The sequence below is a fragment of the Spermophilus citellus genome (assembly GCF_964194105.1).
Source record: "Spermophilus citellus genome assembly, chromosome: 10".
NCBI classification, from domain to species: domain Eukaryota; kingdom Metazoa; phylum Chordata; class Mammalia; order Rodentia; family Sciuridae; genus Spermophilus; species Spermophilus citellus.
In genome coordinates, this window is record NC_138197.1 from 127,656,209 (window position 1) to 127,663,246 (window position 7,038).

Genomic DNA, 7,038 nt, shown 5'->3' on the forward strand with positions numbered 1-7,038 from the left:
TCTTGTTTAGAAAATAAAGATAATTTAGAAGAAGCAGCAGTCACCTGAGCAGTCAGGTCCTTTAGAATGGATTCATATGCCGGTTACTTCTAAAAAGGTTATTTGCTCATACCCTACTATGATTGCTTTATTAATAATAAAAGGAAGACATAGAAGTAAAGAGTTATTTGGGAAAAAAATGCATAATTTGGTGATTCCTTATTCCAGAGATCAATTAAATACACTTATGGAACATTCTGAAGATTGGCAAATAGCTTTACAGGGATATTGTGGTCATATTAAATTTCATCTGCCATCTCACCCTTTGTTATATTTAGTTAAGAATAACCCTGTTATTTTTCCAAAATTATTTTCTTCTGAACCTTTACCTCAACCAGCAGCTTTGGTTTTCACTGATGGATCCTCAAATGGACTAGCATCTTTAGTTATTAATGATAAAACCTATGTTCAACAGACAGAAGAAACCTCTGCTCAGAGAGCAGAAATAATAGCTGTAATTATGGCTTTTACCCAATTAAAAGATCAAATGTTTAACTTATATACTGATTCTCAGTATATTGTGAAAATTTTTCCTCATATAGAAACAGCTTCTCTTCCTCAACATAAGACTACAATTTTTCATCATTTAAATTCTTTACAAAAGTTAATTTTAGATAGACAACATTCTTATTTTATAGGACATATTCGAGGACATTCTAACTTACCAGGAAAATTGTCACAAGGCAATGCACTGGCAGATTCATTAACCAGACCCCAAATTCTTACTGTTCAGGAAGCTACAGCTAGTCATGCTTTACATCATCAAAATGCTTCTGCCCTTCGACAACAATTTCATATCCCTAGGGAATCAGCTAGAACTATTGTCAAAAATGGTCAAACCTGTCCATCATTATTGCCAACTCTACCCATGGGAGTTAATCCTCGTGGTTTAAGACCTAATGATTTATGGCAAATGGATGTTACTCATATTCCTTCATTTGGAAAATTAAGTTATGTTCATGTTGTTGTTGATACTTTTTCTCATGTGATTATTGCCTCAGCAAGAACTGGAGAAGCATACAAAGACGTAGTACAACACTTGTTTATTTGTTTCTCATATTTGGGAATGCCTAAAGCATTAAAAACAGATAATGCACCAGCTTACACTTCAAATGCTTTTAAAAAATTTTGTGATATGTTTAAAATTTCTCATTCTACAGGAATTCCTTATAATCCTCAAGGACAAGCTATAGTTGAGAGAGCTCATCAAACATTGAAAGCTCAAATTACTAAACTTCAAGAAGGAGAATATAAATATAGTTCTCCTCATCATGTTTTACAACATGCTTTGTTTGTGATTAATCATCTTAATTGTGATTATAAAGGAGTAACTCCCATGTTAAGACATTGGGAAAATGAAAAAATATCAACAAAACCCTTGGTAAAATGGAAAGATCTTTTGACAGGTAAATGGAAAGGACCTGATGTATTACTAACTTGTGGGCGAGGATATGCTTGTGTCTTCCCACAGGACGCTGATTCCCCCATTTGGATTCCTGACAGACTGATTCGACCCTATGTCCAGCCTCCGGACCAGAAAGCGGAACAGATCGTGCCCTCCGAGTCTCCGACACGCCTCACCATTGACCACGGTTCCTGAGGAAGATTTGATAACTACCTTGATTCCATCTTTCTCCCGAATGAGCTTTGATGACCCTCAATCCTTATTCAGACGATCATCTTCTACAAGATTTGCAGAATTACCAACTTGGGGACAATTAAAACAATTGACTCATCAAGCTCGAGAACTTATCTCTACTCAGTCAAACCCCTGCACTCCTGAAAAAATGTTTGTTGCTATGCTAGCTATTCTTGCCTGTCAGGTAGCCAATGTGTCTTCTGAATATTATTGGGCATATTATCCTGATCCACCTTTATTTCATCTCACTACTTGGGGAAAAGGAAATATTAAGGTATTTACCAATAATACTAATCTCCTGGGGGGTGAATCTAATTCTTTTATTACTCCTATATCAACTCATAATTTTAATTTTAAGGGTCATAGTCATTTACCTCCTCTGTGTTTTAGTTATAATATTACTCCAATTGTGGGCTGCATACCACTTAATTATAGAATTTTTATGACATTTTCTCCAAATGAGGAAAATGATATCATGGATGCTTGGATGCTTTCTATTTTAACTTTAGATTTTCCCGATTTTAAACAAAATTTGCCATCAGTAAAGCCCCCTCCTATGTTTCAAGATTGTGAGGAACCTGATCATTCACGGGTAAAAATAGATAGACAATTTGGATTTCCAATGTGGCATACATGTATGTTTATTAAAGGAGGATTTAAAATCTTTCCAGAAAATTCTTCTTTTCCAATATATGATTTTTCTATTTCTAAATCTGAATACGATCCTCCTAAAATTTTATCATCACCTTCATGGAATACTCCTCAAATACGAATTATTAGGAGCGTTCCACTTGAACCCACAGATAAATGGTTCACAGATGGATGGATTGCCCCTTTATATTTTACTAAAATTAAACAACATTATCAGATTTATACAGAACTTTATAGATTATTGGCTTCTTTAAACATAATATATATGAGTAGGCCTTCTTTAATATCTGAGAGTCATTCTGTTACAGCTTGTGTAGGATCTCCTTATGCAATATTACTTAAAAATCAAGGAACACTAAAGATTTCAAAATTAGAAGATGAAACTTATGATGTTGTTTGTAAAGGTTGTACGTTAACAAATTGTATTGATTCTAGCATATCAACATCCAACCATATTTTAATTGTACATCAACCTTCTTATGTTATGTTGCCTGTTAAATTAGATTCTATTTGGTATGATGATCCTGGGTTACAAACATTAGATTTAATTAATCAAGCCTTAGTTAGACCTAAACGTTTTGTAGCTACCTTAATTTTAGGAATTTCAACATTAATTGGTATAATAGGGTCCATAGTTGCTTCCACCACTGCATTAGTTAAAGAAGTTCATACTGCTCATCATGTAAATCAGTTGTCAAAAAATATTTCTACTGCACTTATGATTCAGGAACATATAGATAGGAAGTTAGAAGCTAGAGTTAATGCTTTAGAAGAGGCTGTCCTTTACATTGGTAATCAAATTCAAAACATAAAAACTCGAATGACAACTAGATGTCATTCTCAATATAAATGGATTTGTGTTACTCCTCACACATATAACTATTCTAAAGAAACATGGTCTCAGATACAATGTCATTTACGAGGGTTATGGAAAAACACTAATTTAACTCTAGATATAGATGAATTACAGGAAAAAATTAAAGACATTAGCCAGACACATATTTCAGAAACAACCATTCCAGAATTAGCTAACACTTTTGTTTCCAAATTAAATTCTTTAGTCTCCAACAAAACTTTATTTTCCATTTTAATTAATAGTGGTTTAAGTATTTTAATTATTCTTGTCCTTATTTCCGTCCTTCCAGTCCTGTTCAGATTGCTGAGTCGTGAAGTTCGTTCAGCCCATCTGGAACTAAAGTTACTTCATTTAAAAAATAAAAGAGGGGGAATTGGTGAAGGCGATCCCCCACTCACTGTCTTGACAGGGTCACAGTGAGAAAAAGTGTTGGCAAAGCCGCTCTCCCACTGTCTTGACAGGGTCACAGTGAGGATGAATGCTGGCAAAGCCACACTGGTTGGTGGGTAACCGAAACCATGAGACCCTTTTTTATGTAATTGGGACTTTGCATTTTCATGCTTATGTTTCTCACAGGAGGCATGAGTATGTTAAATGCCAAACAATTAAATTTCAGATGGCTAGAACAGAACAGGTAGTTCATGCCTTGGAAGCTGTTCTGCTACCCACCCCTCAGCATATCAAGGACAAAATAAAAGGCTATTCTTCTATCTTAGTACATTGTGGACAAACCTAATAACAGACAACAATCATCCTCTGAAAAACAAACTCTTTGAAAACTAGTACACCTTGACTGAGAAACAAACTTTTTGAGAACTAGTGTACCTTGACTGAGAAACAAATTCTTTGAGAACTAGTGTACCTTGACTGAGAAACAAAAGAAACTCTCTGAGAAAGCAGCTCAACCAGTTTTATGAAAATAAATTTAGGAATTAATTAAAATAGCTTTATAAGACACAGTTTTAGAATAATGTTAAAAATATTATTTAGATTCTTAAGTTTAAAAATTATTAAGTCTTTAGCTATATAGGTTTCTGATATACTTTAAGGATGATTCATAAACTTTAGGACATTTTAAATATAAGATTTAAAGGGACTTTTTAAGATGGGAATTTTAGATTAAAAATAAAGTGCAGGTGTACTTTAGGTTAATGATTAATTAGGAGACTTAGAGTCTGGTTACGTAGTTTGACATTAGTTAATAAGGAAATAACATCTTGGGAAAAATAGTAAATCTTGGGAAAATCTGAAGGATGTAAATTGGTGACATGTTTTATTGATGAATCTGTACTTTGATGATTGTATGGCTGGGGGTCATATCCTAAAAGAATGTAGATCGGTGTGCTCTCAATCATGGTTAAGGAAATGTCATGTCTTGGCAAAGTTTTAAGTTATATAATCAATGACGTATTGTGAATCTATAATGATGAGAAAAATTGTAATAAAAAGGGGACCCAGAGAAAGCAGCTTTAGCTCTCTCTCTGAAGATTGCTCAAAGGGAACGACTCCTGTCTCATCATTTCGCCGACGCCACTCCTCCTTCGGGACTCCCTGGACCCCGCCGGGGCTGGCCCCCGGCACCAAATATGTAGCAGGCTTGTGTCCAGGAGAGGGAAAGGCACTGGCCTGGGAGTTGGGAGAGCTGGCTCAAGGCTACCTTGCTCCAGGCCTCAGTTTCCCCCAAAGGGGGGTTGTCTCCCTCATGTGCAAAGGCCCAGGGAGCATGACGAGTTTCAGAATCCAAGGCGGTCTTTTTTTTTTGTACCCGGTTTTGAACCCACGGATGCTTAACCACTGAGCCACATCCCCAGAGCTTTTTAATATTTTGAGACAGGGACAGGGTCTTGCTGAGTTTCTCAGGGCCTTGCTGAGGCTGGCTTTGAACACACAATCCTCCTGCCTCAGCCTCCCGCACCACTGGGATTACAGGTGTGCAACGCCGCCCTGGCTCCTGATGCAGCCTTAAAAATGGAAACTAGAATCCATCGATACCCAGAAAGGTCAGCCTCGGGAACACATGGCCGTGAGCAAAGCCACACAGGGAGGAGGGCCGGATCACAGCCCCGTGATCTAAGAAAGGACTGACAGGGACTTCACTTCAAGGAGTGAAGTGGGCCCGGGAAATTGCCGAGTTGAGTTCTCAGATTTCTCTTTAAGCCATTTAAGTCCAAAGGAAAATGGGTTTTCTGGAAGCACTCGGGAAGCCTCCGGCAACTTGCAGGGCGGGTGCTGAAGGGTGGCTTTTAGGAAGGGGGGCAGGGTGAGGAGGGGGTGAGGCTGCTGCTTCCCTGGGACCACACCTCTTCCTCTCGGGCCCCCACCTCGCCTCCCTTTTCTCCACCTGTGCCCCCTTCCTGCTCCCTGCCACCCACCACTCTCCCCTGGGGCTGTGACTGAGTGGGGTGGCAGGGTGGGTGTGGCCGGCTCCCGACTCTGCAGGGAGTATGCACCCACTAGGGTGGGGAGGGCTTGGGCACCCTCGAGTCCCCTGCAGCTGGCCTTTCGCATGATTCCAAGAAGCTCTGGGATATCTGAGCTTCGCCCGCCCCCAGACTCAGTGATCCACAGCCCAGAGTGGAAGGAGAGATGGGATCTGCTGCACGAGCTGCCAGAGGGGAGGAGAGGCGAGGCAGGTGGGAGGGCTGTGAAGGGGAACAGGTGGGAGAGGGAAGGTGAGTCAGCGAGCCAGCAGAGCTGAGCCAGCAGGCAGCTTGCAGAGAGCAGCATCCTCCCTGCAGCCGGGCTCCCCCACCCCGCGCTCCCCCCAGGCACTCCAGAAAGTCCTGGCTTCGGCTCCTGCTTAGCCTGCCCCTCCTGTGTCCCCACGGCTCACCTTGCTGTGACCAGGGAGACGGGCCTCAAAGGAGCAATTGCCACAGTGTCTGAGTAGCTGGCAAGCAGGTGAGAGATTTGGGGAGGGACCCTGAAGGGCTCCCACGGTGCCCTGTGAGGGCAGGCTTTCAGAGGACCCTTCACCACCCCACGGCCTGGCCTCTGGCCAGAAGGGACAGCTGGATCTGTGGGGTGTGTTCCAGGTCCGGGGACATCGGAGCATTGGTCCTTCCCAGTCACAGGCATGTGGAATAGTGACAGCCCAAGGACGCCTCCAACCTTCAAAGGTTCCCCCCCAGGTGCCAGGCCGCGCCCTCCTGCTGCGCAGGCGGTCTCCCACCCTTTGCACCTGTCTTGGCCTGGGGTCCTGGACAGGCCGAGGGGACCCATGGGAAGCATCACTCTACAAGTTCAAGTCTAGGCCTTGGAGCCCTTGCAGCTTCTGCCTCCTGAAGCATCCCAGATGCCAGAAGGAATGTGGGGAGGAGAGGTCCCTGGGGGAGACGCAGAGCCCAGGCAACACCACTTGGAACTTTTCACCTAACGTTCCAGCCAGTGGCCGCCTGAGTGAGCCGGGGAGAAACCACGTTGGCGGCTCTGGCCCACCCAGGGAACTCGAGAAAGAATAAATCATCACTGCGCGAGTTTGAGGGGTACAGCAAGGGTCATGGAAGGCCAGAGGAAGGGGGGACTTCCCCAGGGTTCCGAAGTGAGACAGAGACCAAGCCTGGACGATGACCAGGTTTCCAGTCCCCCCCACAGTGACCTACATCAGCCTTATCAGTGTGTGTGTGTGTGTGTGTGTGTGTGAATGAGTAGCCCCTGCCCCACTTCCCTGAATCAGAGTCAAACTTTGACCCAGACCCAGGTTCCCCCTTTCTGTGCAGTGCTGGGGTGGAACCCAGGGCCTCGCACAGGCCCCTTGGGCCTTCTCCACCAGGCCCCACAGCCCAGACCCAGTTCTCTGATGCCCACTCAAGGTCCTTCCGGTGACTCCCAGGGAGGAGAATGGCAGGTGATG